This window comes from Aegilops tauschii, chromosome 3, assembly GCF_002575655.3.
Source record: "Aegilops tauschii subsp. strangulata cultivar AL8/78 chromosome 3, Aet v6.0, whole genome shotgun sequence".
NCBI lineage: Eukaryota > Viridiplantae > Streptophyta > Magnoliopsida > Poales > Poaceae > Aegilops > Aegilops tauschii.
In genome coordinates, this window is record NC_053037.3 from 358,256,823 (window position 1) to 358,274,481 (window position 17,659).

Genomic DNA, 17,659 nt, shown 5'->3' on the forward strand with positions numbered 1-17,659 from the left:
AGGATACTGAAGTCTTGTGCATTACCATGGATTAGCATTTAACTCCTTTTCCTAGAACAAATCAGTCGGTGGCTTGGTATGCTATGAATTACATATGGAATGGAGGTGGCCAAACCTATCAAACCATAGAATACGTCGCGCATGCATAACTGACTTGGGATGATTCCAGAGGAAGCAACATTGACTTTCTCCAATTCACAGCGGCAACTTGCATCAAATGCACATGTATTAGAGGAAGTCACTTCTTTCATATGAACATAAACTTCATGAGCTAGCACGAAGAAAATGCTTTCAAAAGTTTTCCAACACTAACAGAGATGTTCAACATGAATCATGGACAAGATGAAAATGTTGTCAATGGGCCTAACAACAATTCATCCAGGTTTCCATATAAATCGAATTCCACAATTATGTGAACTAGGTGATAGCATTGGTCAGACCCAAAAGATATAATGGTGTATGCTCGAGGAAACAACCACGGGTAAGACAACATTACAAACTTCGTTGGTTTCGATTTGATTTGGGAATAGCCCACACTCAAATCAAAGTTTGGACAAGACAATAGATCCAACAACTGATCACGAGGACCAATCGATGAAGATATCATCTTTCTTCAACACACACACACAGAGATATCCCCTTGAAATGAATTAAGTTAGGCAAAGCTTTTATCTTCCAACTCTCCAAGTTGTTGTTTAGCTTGACCAACTAGCTCAGGGGTATCCAACACATATTCTTGGAGAATGGATGGTTTAGAGAAAACCAACATGATCACGAACTCAACATAGCGGTCAGGGAACAACCTGGTAATACTTCTGAGAAGATATTAGGAGAATCACGAACCACCGATATGCTACTAAGCTCGAGAACAATCTCGCTTTTGAGGCAAATTGATGTGATCAACTAAGCAAGGGATTGACACAATCCTAACTCTTTGATCGACGAGTGCACCAGGAAATATGGACTAGGTAGCACGATCAATCTTAGGATGATGATTCAATAACTAGCATGCTAAGAATGAGAGTATTGTCCATTAACTACCAAGCAACAGAATTGCTAGGAGTATTGATTTCACACCTCACAATTCACTTGTCGGTATTTCGGTTACAATAACATGGGGACCGAGAAATGAACAATGATGGCGAGGAGTATCACTGCATCAAGAATTCATAAGAGATGGTGTAATCCTATATACTTAAGAAGTTCACCCCCACTACTTGATTTATCTCAACATGCAGCATAGCCACGTCATCATCCAATCACATCGAGCCACGTCACACCTCTTGCAGTCCTACTCAAGACCACGTCAACATTTTTTTCATTTAGCAGAGCTAAGCATAACCTCCCTCGCTGAGAAAAAAAGAACAATTGATGGATTGATAGCTTTTCCTCCTATTTAATGAAGCCACGTGGAGGTCCCACTATCTGAAAGCTCTCTTCCCCTCCCAGTAATAACCTTCCTAAATTAAATTGGAGCTTACATATCCGATTAGTAGCTCCGAAGCCCAAAGGTCATGGATACCTGCGGATGTTGTCTTTTCATCTTCAACCCTTTACCAACAAGTATATAATTCCCCCTCTGTACGCTGGAGAGATGCGCTGGAAATAGCAACATTTTCTCACGGATAAATAGCACTGTGCCGAGCTGCACAACGGCGCCACACCACCGTAGCCCATGCCGTCGAGGCTAGAGAGCCACTCCTATGGAGGCGGAGGGAGGGGAGAAAGTGGCCATCCGGCCGATGATGAGGCACGTTCGAGCCAGCGATCAGCTAGACCAGGAGCAGCCAGAGGAAGCGGGCGTCCAATTCCAGTGGTCCAGATATCGGAGATTGGGTTTCACAGGAGGAGGTTCTCCCTTGCGCACTGTGCTCCAGCGTCTATTCAAGGCAGCGTTTGGGTACTTTCTTTGTCAAACCTTTGGATCTACAAGCAAGTAAATTCCATCATCAAGAGTGCCCTTGCAATTTGTTCTCCGTTTCTCTACCCAGATAACATGCATGCTTATGTTTTCATCTCTGTCCTCCTGCCATACATCAAGAATTAGGGAAGGGTCAGAATTTTTATGAAGGAAGCGTCAGAATTGGCTCATTGTGTTTAGCCTGCCCTAGAGCTGCTGCTGGCGTTATCCATTGAAGCTTCGTGTTTAGGAGGAGGCACAACCTGTCTCGGTTTGATGAAAGCTTTTATCTTATTCGAATATGCAGATTGCAGGTAAATTCGTCTTTGTTGGTATATAAGGCAGTAGGTCAACAAAAAGAGTGGATAAAATGTGTGCTCACGTTTGGATTTGAAGGCATGTTCCCAATTGTATAGGATTTTCCATCTTCTGCACTGGCAAATACACACCCAATTGAGTAGAGGAAGGGGCAGGGGAAGAATACTCGGTAGTTGCAAGCAAATTGTAGAAGCTAGCCACCTGTACAAGTGAGAAATTTTTCACCTTTGTTTGTATATATGGCAATAACAATCAGGACCCGATGGAGAATCCTACTTACAGATAATGAGAATTTTTTATGTTAACGAGTCATCATTGTTCCTTTTGTCATGTGGTTATGCAAAGTATTCTGAAAATAAATTTGATTATGGAAAGTCTCATGCATGAGTCTTCTCGATCTCATCGTCTCTTTGTTACTCCCTCGGTCCTATAATATATTGTTTGTAATAACAACATATTATAACCAATGTATTCATATATTGTTATTACAACCAATGTATTCATATAATGTTTGTAATAACATCTGATATCATGGTACAGAGGGAGTACATAACTACATATTATAATATATTTCATATAATTTAAAATTGTACATACATATGGCATATATTTTTAATATTACCCGAGACATATTTTTATTTGTGCTAGAAAAATTCTGATTCTGTATTAGTTATTCTGGTTGGCAATTCCCTCATGATAGAAAGTGATACATGTTTTTTATGTACTGAAGTTTACTAAGAATTTTTAACCTCCATTTATCTTAACATGATATTCTTTTTGTGTGTGTGCGAAACTTGACATGATATTCTAACTTCGATAAATTACAACTTCCTATTTGCATAGGATTAGTATCAGTTACAAGAAAAGTTTTGTAAAAGGAATGCCTATTGCCTGCAATATGGTATTGTTTAGCTGAAACCGTTATTTTACTTCTTCACGGCACAATTTATCTTTCTATTGGACAAATTTCCTGCCAGGTCTCACAAGCAGCAATATAATTTGTAATTAAATTCAATTTATGTCCGCTGTTTTAGAGCTATATGATTTCCGAATGCCAGCTTTCCTTCCGTTTCTTTAGCTTTCATTCTTTCGATGTATCTATTTTTAATAACCAAATGTCCCGCAACAACGTGTGGGGTATTGTCTAGTTCTCATGACATTCCTGACATAAAGATGGTAATACTCCAAGGTAGAACAGAACAAAAACTGGATTGGCATTTTGATCTGTGGAATACAACTACTTTGACCCAATCCTAGAAATGGATGAGGTACTGGAGTTTGTTTCTCCTAGTCATTCTGGAATAGAATGGCTTGACAGACCACAAGAATATGAGGTATCGATGAGCATGAATGCATGACATGCTCTCGATTATCAAATGATAGACGGGGATCGGGATTCAACTAAAGAGAGGGACAACTAAAAGGAACATATATCTTTCTGAGTTGTGGATGCATAGATTAGTATGTCGAGCAAAGCTCAACATTTCTTCCGGATAACCCATGCAGAAAGGTAGAACTGGCAGATTCACAATGTAGAATGGAGAACTCATCAGGAGCACTCTGGTTGTGATATTTTAGTTCAAAAGAACTTCTGCCATAAGCAGTTCATGGTATTTGGAAGAAGGAAATACCACAGACCTCGAGGACTATCGCAAAGGTTACTAATATCCTAAAGGTACGAGCAACACTAGAAACACGAGGTAAGTAGAGTGAATCTTGGGCTTAAGAACCCAGAAATAGAAGGCCTACTAACTAAATGGCATCACGGGATGCTTTCGAGAATGCTGGCCAGAATCATCACACTGGGAACACAAAACATGGCTAGATTACAAGGTGATTCCCTAAAACACCTAGGGTCATAATAATAGCTCCAACATATATGTCGAGGCAATATAGTACCTCAACTCACCGATTAGTGTGGTTGAACTGGCCCAAAGGGACACCGAGAACAAAAAGAAGGGGTTTGAAAATGCATCAGACTATTTAGAAACCTGGGATGACTCGGACAGCATAACGGCTATAAATGCTCAAAAGGATTGGAGACATCCTGCAAAATGGTGGCATAACCACTCAACATCACAATATCAAGATTCCGAGACCAACTGTTAACACATGGCACTACTAGTAACTGAACTGAGGTTTGAATCCATCAATCCTATAAGTCTACAGATTAGTAACACGTGATCCTGATAGAAAGATGAGAAGCCTAGTTCTTAATCCCCGTAGAAAAGAAGAGGATGACTCAGATCAGAAGGGCATAAGGTAAAGGAGTAAAAAGAGCCTTACATTCCCTTCCACAATCAATTCCCTTATATAACTAAAGCATTTCTAGACTCGACTTCGACTAGTTTGGCTCGGTAATCCTACAAGCAGTCAGGCTCTGATACCAAAGCTGTCAGGACCCCGATCCTAAGTCACACCGATCTAGCATGTAACACATCATATCACTTTGCGCCCTTAGGCACGGTATTCCCACGGGTTCCACCTTACCTGGCCCGGGACCGTTTGCCCCTTTTGGCTCACGTATATGATAGTGTCGCTAGCATCCATATGAAAAAGAACCCGGGCCGACATGACTAGTCGTAAACCCAAAGTGGCACTAGCTTACAGGGACAGGCATACATTACCCAGCAACGAACGTGTCGGTCATCAGCGAGTGAATCCGGGCTGTAGCAGCTAGGCTAACAGGACTCCGGAGAATCCGGGCTGTAGCAGGCTAGCAGGACTCCGGTAGACACCGCGTGACATTTCCCCGAAGAGACAGACACGGGAACGAAGAAGGACACATGCCGGCCGGCCTAAGTGTTCCGGAGCAGTAGCAAACTACCATGGCTCAGTGGAAACACTAGGAGACATTTCCCGAAAGAGAGGCTACCAAGGATAAACAACTAGGTTGTCGGATCCCACACATACTAAGCATTTCAAATCATACACACAATATGCTCGATATGTGCAAATACAACATGGCATCACAACAAAACTCTACAACTCAAAGATATTTATTCATTAGGCTCCGAGGAGCCAAGTATTACAAACATGGGTCTCATGACCCAACATACAGAGCATACAAGCAACAAGCGGAAGCATAATCATGTCTGAGTACAGACAACTACAAATGGAAAAGGCTGAGAAGCCTGACTATCTACAAGACCCTCCCAAGGGTACAAGATCGTAGCTGAGGTAACAAGCTAAATGTCGAAGTCCACGTGGAACTACTAGTGAGATTGAAGTCTCTCTGCAAAACCATAAATTAAGCAAACATGAGTACAAATGTACCCAGCAAGACTTACATCAGAACTAGCTACATATGCATCAGTATCAACAAAGGGGTGGTGGAGTTTAACTGCAGCAAGCCAGCATTGACTTGGTGGCTATCCTGAACTACGACTGCTGGTAACTCTGTTGAGGTTGCGCACACGAGTCCACATATTCACCATATCAATACACCACTATGGATCCGCTCCCGTCTCCCTACGAGAACGCCATCCATAGCACTCACGCTTTCTTGCGCATTTTAGAGTATCCACTTTCACTTGTCTATGAACTGTACAGGCAACCCAGAAGTCCTTTACCGCGGACGCGGCTATTCGAATAGATGATGTTAACCCTGCAGGGGTGTACTTCTTCACACACGCTCTCGCCACTTACCACCACGTACACGTCGTGTATCTCGGCAACCTTCAAGCGGAAGCCTGACGAGGGAGTCGGCCACGACCTGACTTACCACACAAGTCTCTAGTCCAGGTTTATCGCCTATTCTGGTTCCATCCGCAAGGAGATCCGGCCGGGGTGTCGCTCACGACCCCAAACGATGTGAGGAGGGTTCCCAAGCCCACCATCCGGGTGCCACTTGGTACACCGTGCCACTGTGCCTAGTCTGTCCCAAGCCCACCTGTACCAGGTGCCACTTGGTAGACTACTAGCACTACCTACAAACACCAGAAACTAGTTGCAACTCCTGGACAGAGATCGAGGCGATTAATAAGCCAAGAGGGGTCGAGTTACCGGAACCCAATGTGTGGTAGTAACTGTTCATGGATCACAAACACAGAACTCAGTTCCTGTGTACGGTTTCAATGAGACAACCCACCATGTACTCGTACATGGCCTCTCATCGCTACCTTTATCAAATCGTGTTCACACACTTAGCTCTCAATAGTAGGACATGTTCATAACTTTCCAATTCATCCCCGATGAATCAGACCTGACACAACTCTAAGCAATAGCAGGCATGACAATCAAGCATGAATGAGTAGGCACATCAGGGCTCAAACAACTCCTACTCATGCTAGTGGATTTCATCTATTTACAATGGCAATGATAGGTCATGCAGAGGAAAGGGGTTCAACTACCATAGCATGTAACAGTTGAATCGTTGTTGTCCTAATGCAGTAAGTGATAGCAGGAGCGAGAGAGTGGGATTGTATCGGAATGAACAAGGGGGTTTTGCTTGCCTGGCACTTCTGAAGATAGTATAGCTCTTCATCGGTGTCGTCGAACTCATCATCGGAACATACGTCTATTGAGGGGAACAACCACCGGGAACAGAGAAAGAACACGATCAATGCAATGCAACAATATGATGCATGATCATGACATGGCAATATGATGTGATTTGGGCTAATGCAACTAGCAACCAGATTAAATGAAGTTGGTTTGAATCAAAGATTCAAATTCAACTCCATATGTGAAAATTCAAATGCCATTTATTTGATTTGTCCAATTCAGCAGCTAGGAGTTGTTCTAACATGCATGGAAATGGTAAAGATGGATAGATTGGATTTTTCTGATCATTTTTCATATATAAATTCTTTCATTTGGAGTTACGGTTGATTTTCTATGATTTTTAGAAGTTTAAGTCATTTTCTGGAATTTCCTGAATTAGATTTAATCCAGAAAATCCTTTACTACGTCAGCATTATGTCATGGTGATGTCAGCAGGTCAACAGAACGGCTCCATGTCAGACCTGACGTGTGGGACCAATTGGTCAGTGTCACATTGCTGGCTTGGGTCACTGACGGGTGGGGTCGGTCAAGGGCCACGTCAACAAGGTCAACGCTGACGCGTGGGGCCACTGTGATTAGTTAAAACTAAACAGGAACTAACTGTGGTTAATTAAGGGTGTGGGGCCCATATGTAAGTGAGAGAGGGCGGTTTAGTTAGCATGTGATTAGCCCTAACTAGGTTGCCACGTCGGCAGTCACCGGAGTTCGGCCGGCAGCGACCAAGAGCGCGGCGGATGTTCACCGGAGTGGCTCGGGTTTCACCTACAGGAGACCGTTTGGGCCGCGGGCGGTACCGTTGGAAAGCTGGCACTCGGCCGCATCCAACGGAGGTGGAGGGAGGCCCTGGGGTTGCCGGAGTTGGGCTCGGCGATGAGTTCAAGCGGCGGCGGGGCTCGGGTTCTAGCGGGTGCAGGGCTGCTGCTCGCATATGGTGAACAGGGTGGCACAAGAGGCATCTAGGGGCAGCATAATCACACCTGTGCCACGGGGCAAGCAGGGGAAGCTCGGGAGCGCGGGCTCGCCGGCCATGGCGGACGGCGGCCTCGGTTGCTCACGGGGCGGCGGCTAGAGGAGAAACACGCCGACAGGGAGAGAGGTGAGAGGTGCAGGAGCTCACAGAGAGGCAGAGGAGATGGTCAGCGAGCTCGGGGACGACTTGGAGACGGTGAATCGGAGCCGGCGATCTTCGGTGCCCGTCGGTGAAGACGACGTCGATGGCGTCACTGCAGGGCTCCCGGCGTCGTGTGTGTTGACGAAGACGATGTACGCGCCGAGTGCGGAGCTTCCAGACAAGTGGGAAGGCGAGGGGAGGCCAGTGGGCACGGCGGCGGTGAGCTGCGCGCTGCGGGTGTGTTCGGGCGGCTGCGGGAGAGAGAGCCGGAGCAGTGGAGAGAGGCCAGAGAGACGGGGGAGTGGGCGAGGGGTGCTGGGCGTCTCCAGGCGCGGATAGGCCCGACGGGGAGGCCGCCTGCACGAAGCAGGAGGTGGAAACCTCAGGTGCGTGCGCGGGCGACACGGCGTCGTCCTCCTGGCAGGAGCTAGGAGATGACTAGCAGAAGGCCACGTGGGCTGGGATGCATAGCTGGGCCGGCTACAGTAGCAGGCCGCGCAGGTAGGCTGAGGTAAGTTCTGCTCTGTTTTACTTTTCTTCTGTTTTCTATTTATTTATTCATTTTGCCACTGATTTAAATTCAAAAGTAAATCAAAGCAGGGCAAAACCTTCTGAATATTTGTATGTTGCCATTATGGACTTTTCCAAAGGCACATAAATAATTTCAGGGCCTTTTGAAATATATTCTATATAAAATGAATATAATCCAAAAGTCAAATGCTTGTTGATTTAATTTCAAAGGCCCAAAATAAATATCCCTGAGACTCCAAAAATATTGGTTTGAATTTTACCTCTTGCCAATATTTTTATATCTTAAGAGGAACATTTTCTTGGGTTTATTTGAAGCAATTTTTATTGTTGATCATTTTTAGAAATGAACTCTGAGGCTTTCCACTTTCCCCAATTCACATTTAAATGGAATTTAAACATCATGCATGGATGCCACTCACTGACGCGACTAATTCCAAAGCAGAATTCTAGGGCTGTGACAACTCACCCCCACTAAACAAGAATCACATCCCGAGATTCAAGACGTGAGGTAAGAAGACAGAGGGGACACAATGCTAACACGATCTTCTTGATCCAATTGCCCTTCTCAGAGATGTTGATCCACTACATCATATATATTAACACATCCTTGCCTTCAAGAACTTCATCTAACATGGCGACAATAGAGAAAGACAACTCCACAAGGATGGATCATCTTAATGATCACAAGATCAACTCACGCAATGAGACGTAGAAACATCTCTTGAGCTGAGACGCAAAACACACATCGAGAGGGAAGGAAAGAAACAGGTGATGAGGGTTCAAATTGGCAGGCTACAATTCCACACTTGAATAAGATGGAGCATGAATTTCAAAGTAGCAAGGAGATAATTGCCATGATTCTGTAACGTGACACCTTAGGGAAGGTGACTCGTAGAATTATTCCCTTAAGTGGAAAAAAGTATAACTTTTGATACAAAGATCATTGATACTCTCTATACCAGCCTAAGGCAATCATAATCGATCTTTAGAAGGAGTTCAAAAGAACGACATACTCGGGCTAGAATGAATGATGTGGACTACCTTGTTGAAGACAACACAATGGATGATTTTTTCTTATCATCGGGAAATGAATGGGACCCACGGTAGGACCACTTTTGAAGATGATTCTGAACTGCAATTACTAAGGCGGTTCATTGTAAAATGGCACAATGGCGGGTGCAAGCTGGGGACAAAATGCAAATGTTGGGAATGTTCCAACCATAATATCTGCCTGAGATTCAGATCTAGTTGGTAATGGGATATTTCTGACATCATGTTTGGAAAAAGAAGGGTAGCAACACAATTCGATGAGATGACGTTGCGAGATTCTCGGGACATGAACTACAATAGCAAACTCCAAAACATGAGTTGGTTCTGCTACACACATGTGAGCGCGCTGTCCTAGACACGCATGACCACATAGTAGTCTTACAACGAAACACTACCGAGTTCTGTGGGGAACCATCATCAAGGATACCGAAGTCTTGTGCATTACCATGGATTAGCATTTAACTCCTTTTCCTAGAACAAATCAGTCGGTGGCTTGGTGTGCTAGGAATTACATATGGAATGGAGGTGGCCAAACCTATCAAACCATAGAATACTTCGCACATGCATAACTGACTTGGGATGATTCCAGAGGAAGCAACATTGACTTTCTCGAATTCACAGCGGCAACTTGCATCAAATGCACATGTATTAGAGGAAGTCACTTCTTTCATCCGAACATAAACTTCATGAGCTAGCACGAAGAAAATGCTTTCAAAAGTTTTCCAACACTAACATAGATGTTCAACATGAATCATGGACAAGATGAAAATGTTGTCAATGGGCCTAACAACAATTCATCCAGGTTTCCATATAAATGGAATTCCACAATTATGTGAACTAGGTGATAGCATTGGTCAGACCCAAAAGATATAATGGTGTATGCTCGAGGAAACAACCACGAGTAAGACAACATTACGAACTTCGTTGGTTTTGATTTGATTTGGGAATAGCCCACACTCAAATCAAAGTTTGGACAAGACAATAGATCCAACAACTGATCAGGAGGACCAATTGATGAAGATATCATCTTTCTTCAACACACACACACAGAGATATCCCCTTGAAATGAATTAAGTTAGGCAAAGCTTTTATCTTCCAACTCTCCAAGTTGTTGTTTAGCTTGACCAACTAGCTCAGGGGTATCCAACACAAATTCTTGGAGTATGGCTGGTTTAGAGAAAACCAACATGATCACGAACTCAACATAGCGGTCAGGGAACAACCTGGTAATACTTCTGAGAAGATATTCGGAGAATCATGAACCACCGATATGCTACTAAGCTCGAGAACAATCTTGCTTTTGAGGCAAATTTATGTGATCAACTAAGAGAGGGATTGACACAATCCTAACTCTTTGATCGATGAGTGCACCGGGAAATATGGACTAGCACTACAAAAAAAAAGACACATCCGTGACATTTTGGGCCGAACGAAATTTCTTTCTGTCATACTTATGACACTTCTATGACGATAATTGTGACAAAACCCGGTATCATCATAGATGTGGTGGGGTCCTACTTCTATGACAGAAAATGGGCTTTTCGTCCTGGTCGGGCCGGAGACGCAGCTGCATGACATTCTTTCGGCCGTCCATGACGGAAAAAACCGTCGTAGAAGCGAGGGCGAGGAAAATATCGGGGTGTTCCCGGTTACGGTGGGTGGTAGGGGCCGAGCGATGCGTGTTTCTCTCGTACACGCATGCGCGTGGGTGCGAGGCGTTGGGCTCTAACTGAACCTGAGCGAGGCATTGGGCTCTAACTGAACCCGAGTGATTGCACTGCAGGCTACACGTTACTGAACCCGAGCGATCAATCGATGGCTGTTAACTGAACCCGATCGAGCGATTCCTTCTCTACTACTGCTAACTGAAGCCGATCGATGCTGCCTCTGGATGAACATTGAGCGTTGCTGGGGGGGTTTGGATGAACAGTTCCCGGTGGGGGTGGATGAACAGGACCCCGTGGTGTTGCCTCTGGATGAACAGGACCCCGATCGATCGAGCCGGTTGGGGCTGGATGAACAGGACCCCGTGGAGGGCAGGATGAACAGGACCACCCCGTGGAGGGCAGAATGAACAGTAGACGGTGGAGGGCTGGATGAACAGTAGCCCGTGGAGGGGTGGTTGAACAGGAGCCCGTGGAGAGGGCTGGTTGAACAGTAGCCGGTGGAGTAGCGCGTGGTGCAGGCTGGATGAACAGGAGCCCGTGGATGAACAGTCGCAAGTGGAGGCTGGAGGAGGTCGACGGTGGATGAACAGTAGCCCGTGGAGGCTGGAGGGGGTCGACGGTGGAGATGAACAGTATCCCGTGGAGTCCCGTTTTGCGGTACGCCACACCCCTCCCGATGAACAGGACCCCCGTTTCGACCATAGCGCTCCAACACAAGTCCGTTTCCTCCGTTTTGCGGTACGCCACACCCCTCCCGATCAACAGGACCCCCGTTTCGATCGTAGGAGGTCCGTTTCCTCCATTTTGCGGTACGCCAGACCCCTCCCGATGAACAGGATCCCGTTTCAAACGTGGCCGGTCGAACACAAGGCCGTTTCCTCCGTTCTGCGGTACGCCAGGCCTCGTTTCCATCGGTTGTTCCGTCCAAGCCCTCCCGATGAACACGACGACGCATTCCGTTCCGACCCAGCCGGTTGGCTCCCCATGAACACGACGACGACGCTGTTTCTCCGTTCCGACCCAGCCATGTATACGAGCCCTGGCCGTACGTATGCGCGAGTAGGCGTTCGAGACCCTGCCCGTATGTACGTACGTGGCCGTATTTTCTTTCTTGCACACTGGCCACTGTTCGTACGTGTACATGCTACGTGCGCGCCTCTACTACGACACGTGCGTGCCTCTACATCGACTAGTTTGTACGTACATGTTCGCGACCAGAATTACAATGCTACGTACGCTTCGACCAGGTGGGTCCCGACTGTCAGGCACTTCCTTGCCTGCGAAGATGTAGCTGGTGGGTGCAGCCAGTCAGGGGGGCGAATCGTTTTTTTTTTTGCCCGGACGCACTTCCTTGCGTGCGAAGATGTAGCTGGTGGGTCCCCGCAGTCAGGGGGAAACATTTTTTTCATGAAATACGGTGGCCCGTTCGGTGGGTCCCCGCTGTCAGGTGGAGGAATAATTATTTTGCGCGTAATAAGGAGGCACTTCCTTGCTGCGGCTGTGGACCCAGCTGTCAGCCTCTCCATGTACAGTCCACGTCCGATGGAAGCCGTTCCTTGACCACGTTGACCACGCCGCGCCGAGAGCACCAGGGCGGTGGACGACGGCGAGGCCTAGGAAGGGGATGACGCGGAGCCGGCGAAGACGCGGCAGTGGAAGCCCGCGCGGAGAGGAGTACGAGGGTTCACTGGTTCGCCTGCGGTGTGAGGCTGTCGTCGCCGCAGGGCCTGGCCAGCGGTGGGAATAGTAGGGGGCGGTGAGTTCTCCGCAGCAGCACAGCCGGCCACGGGAGGCAGGAGCATGCGGCACGACCGGCGCTGCTTTGGGCGGCTGGAGCAACAAGACCAGAGGTTGAAGAAGCACTACGGCCGTTGGATGGACATCATACGGTCACTGGAGCTAGAATCGTGCATATTGACTAAGTTGACATCATACGGTCCCAGATGTTAGGTGGAGGAATCATTATTTTGCACGTAATAAGGAGGCATTTCCTTGCGTGCAGCTGTGGACCCAGCTGTCAGCCTCTCCACATACAGTCCACTTCAGATGCATGTCGGTCGTTGACCACGTTGACCAAGCCACGTCGGGAGCACCAGGGCGGTGGACAACGGTGAGGCCTAGGAAGGGAACGACACGGAGGCAGGGAAGACCCGACAGTTGTTTCCCACGCGGAGGGGAGTACGACTATACGAGGGTTTACTGGTTCGTCTGCCGTCGCCGGAGAATAACAATAGGTGTGGGTGAGTAGAGGGATGGCTAGGCCAGCGATGGGAGTACGGTGGGGCGGTGAAGCCTGCGCGGCAGCACAGCCGGCCGCGCAGAGGAGGGAGCAGGCAATCCCGCCGGCGCTTGTTTGAGCGGCTGGAGCAGGAAGAGCAGAGATTGAAGAAGCACGACGGCCGTTGGATGGACATCCAACAGTCACTGCTTGTGCGTCAACCTTTTTTTTAGGAAAGCCTCAAATCTGTGGAAAACAGCATACAACCCATTTGCCATTATTTCTAATAATTTACAGCCCATTTGCTAATTCTGAAGGTTTTTTTTGGAGCCCATATTCTTTGTTAGCATTACAGCCCATATTGTGGCCACGGTTAAAAAATTATACGAAATGTTGCATATTTCGGTGCGGTCCGAACTGTTTTTAATCCCGAAATTTCGAGTCACATTCAAACTGATTTTAAAAATAAATGTATATCAATATAAAATCCAACAAATTGTCCACGCATAAAAATTAATGCAATTTAAAATCTTGAAATGAAAAAAAAAAGAAATTTGAAAGTAATTGCTGGTTTGATGTGTTTTAAAAATGTACAGCCCATTTCTCATTACTGATAGGCCATTTTCTCGTCCAGCCGAATGAAGCTCTCCTCGTCTTGAAAGATTTGCAGCCCAATAGGCCTGACAAAGCGACTTACTTGGCAAATCACAAAAAAACTGGGCTAGCCATTTTCAGAAAGAAAAAAAACTACTGGGCTGGTCTGTGGTAAACATAAAAGAGAAGGTTGTCTAGACATGCCAGAGTGCCCCGCACAGCCCAGTTGACACCCTGCTTCCATCTCAAAAACAAATTAGATAAATGCCACAACAAATATGGCGATTCATAAAAATGCCACTGCAATTTCCAAACTTTGAAAAATGCCACTGCAATTTTTGCAAACTTTGGAAAACGCCACTACAATTTGCAAACTTTGAAAAACGCCACTCCAGACTTTGAAAAATGCCACTGGGGATGGCATGAAATGGCATTTTTCAAAGTTTGGAAATTGCAATGGCATTTCTTAGAAACACCATATTTGGAGTGGCATTTATCAAATTAACCCAAAACAAAAATAACTGGGCGAGCTGCTGGGTCCCTGATGTCAGCCGCTCGTTGTGTAACTCTCTCGTTTATTGACTACGTTGACAATGGCATGGGACCCAGATGTCAGAAATCCATTACGAGGAGCCATTTTTTTTATTGGATTGAAATAAGGAGGCACTTTGCTTGCATACTGCCATGACCTTGGCGGGTCCCTGCTGTCATCCGCTCCACGTACAATCATCTCCTGGTTGTGTACGTGTCAACTTGGTAGGCCCACAAGTCAGCCTCTAAACCCGTGGAGGACAAATACAACCCATTTAAAAAAATAACAGCCCATTCCATATGTTCAAACGGAAAGTTCAACATTCAGAGCAAAGTAACAGGTCTGATCCACATATAGAGTACTGAACTTCCACGTTGACAACCATCATAGCCAAGTTAACTATCTACTTCCACTAATACTCTAGTAGCGGACAAGTACTAACTTACTCTTAGCTAACTAGACGATGCCGGCCGCCATCTGCGGTACATGCTAAACGCCGGCACCGGCGTCCTCCGCCTCGCCTCGGACTTGTCAGGTGGGTCCCAGCAGTCAGGGGGCAAACTTTTTTCGCAAAATACGATGGCCCGTCCAGTGGGTCCCTGCTGTCAGTTGGAGGAATCATTATTTTCCGCGTAATAAGGAGGCACTTACTTGCTGCGGGCATGGACCCAGCTGAGACTCTCCACGTACAGTATACTTCCGATGGAAGTCGTTCCTTGACCACGTTGACCTCGCCGCGTTCCGTTGCATGCATGCGTCCATGGGCGTGGTGCGTCCCCACTGTCAGCCTCTCACATACAGTCATCTTCCGATGACTCTCGGTTGTTGACCACGTTGACCACACCGTGCCGAGCGCACCCAGACTGGAACGACCCGGAGATGGGGAAGACGGGGCAGTGGAGTCGCAGATGGAGAGGAGTGGGAAACTTCACTGGTTTGGGTGCGCGGCAGCACAGCCGCGGTGCCGCCCACGGGAGACAGGAGCAAGAACAGAGGTTGAAGAAGGAGCACGGCTGTTGGATTAACATCCAACGGTCCAACTGCTAGAATCATTTGTTGATTAAGTTGACAAGCCGTGCGTACACGTCCGCTTAGTAGGCCCACAAGTCAGTCACCAAATCTGACGGGTCCCAGCTGTCAACGGGATGAATAATTTTTTTCGCAAAACAAGGAGGTACTTCCTTCTGTGCGAAGATACAGCCGGTGGGTCCCAGCTGTCAGGTGGAGGAAACATTTTTTTCAGCTTAATAAGGAGGAACTTTCCTTGCGTGCGACCATGGACCTTGTGGGTCCCAGCCATCAGGCTCTCCACGTACAGTCCTCTTCTGATGACTCTCGTTTGTTGACCACGCCGCACCGAATGCAGCGAGGCGGTGGACGACGGCAAGGCCCCGGACGGGAATGACTCGGAGATGGGAAAACGCGTCAGTGGAGTCGTAGATTGAGAGGAGGAGAAGGGTTATAACTAGTTCTGTTGCGGCGTGGGGCTGTAGTCTGTGGAGAATAACAGGAGTTGTCGAGGGGTGGAGGGATAGCCTGGCCGGCGGTGGGGTAGCGCTTCGCAGCGATGCGTGCTAATCAGAGCCGCTAGCCGCCGGAGGCCGGACCAGGCGGTCCCCGCGACGCTGGAGGAAGAAGACGAGAGATTGAAGGTGCATGCCGGCCGTTGGATATAAATCCAATGGCTGTGGATGACACAATCATTTGTTGACCAAGTTGACAACGCCCTGCGTAGGCTTCGACCTATTGGCCCAAATGTCAGCCTGCAAAAATGTGGCATATATTTAACCCATGTTTTCTAGAATGTACAGTCCATTTGCTGGGCTGGGTGAACAAATAATTTCGCGTCAATCAGGCCCATTTATATTTTCTAAGAAATCCCTGCCCATTTGCACTTCCTTGAAATACACGTATTAGGTGGGCTCGTTATATATATAATGTTATGTTAGAAGGAGCAATTAATATCAAAGAATAAACCGGAGAGGCACATTATATATATATATATATAATTAAGAAATTAGTGAGTTATTGCTCAAAAAAAATGAGCGCGTTATTATTATCCTTAAAATCTTTGCAAGCTTTTGTACGCAATCACCAGGATTTTCCTTGCCTGTGAGTCAAAAACAACCAAGATTTTCCTTGCCAACTTCCGTTAAACATTTACTTTTATAAGTTAATAACACGTGGGATGTTTTTATAATGTATATATAAGTCTCTATAAAATATACCATAATGGTAATAATATAAATATATATAATGTGGTTAGAAGGGAAAACATAAATTGGACACGGCATTACTTTTATAAGAGACCCTGCGTTTTATACCCCACAGTAGGCATACTAACAAATTCACACACAAATACAACAGAAAAGGTAAACATTCATATCAAACTCAGGTTCACAGAACACGTTCATATTCATAGCCAACATTCACTATCAACAACTCAAAAGATTCATATATACACAAGCTCAGCATATCTATGCATCCAAATGATTGATAGATCACACGACAATATTCATACATAATTCACAAAAAGATTCAGATATACACATGTTCAGTATGTTTATGCATCCAAATGATTGAGATCACAGCCAATATGATCCATGGACGAACTTTAATTACCTAGGGTACAGACTGGTAAATGGTGTTCAATCGGAGGTACTTCTTGCTAAAATTAGTTCTTGTACGAGTAAACTTTCGAGTACATAAGAGGCAGCACAGACAATCTGAACTTTGCTTGTAGGTTTATCCTCATATAGTGGCCTCGTGCCGAGGGAGGTTTGAGCAACTTGGCCACTACTTTCATCCAACTAGTTTACTGGCTCATCTTGGTCCTGTATCTCGCCAAAATTCTACATTGCAGACGAGAAAGGAGGCGGTTGAGAAAATGAACCACCCAAATTTTTTGTGCAGTTCAACTGAAATGGAGCGTCCTTGGCGTGCAGACTGATTAAGTGCCAGATGAATATACGCGTCAACCAACTTGTCTGGAATCTTTAGACTCCATGCCATATAGTTCGCTACCATATGTGCCGATAACCAAAAGGGACAAGTTGGGACCAAAGACTGGACTGCGTTTTTCTGGGCTATGCACCAAGCAATATTTTTGGTGTTCACTCTCCTAAAACTTGGAGTTTGACAATTGATTGACGCCGGTTGATACTCGAATGAATATAGGCACTTCTTGTCAACATCGATGCTTGTCTGAGTGAACTTTGGAGTACATAGCAGC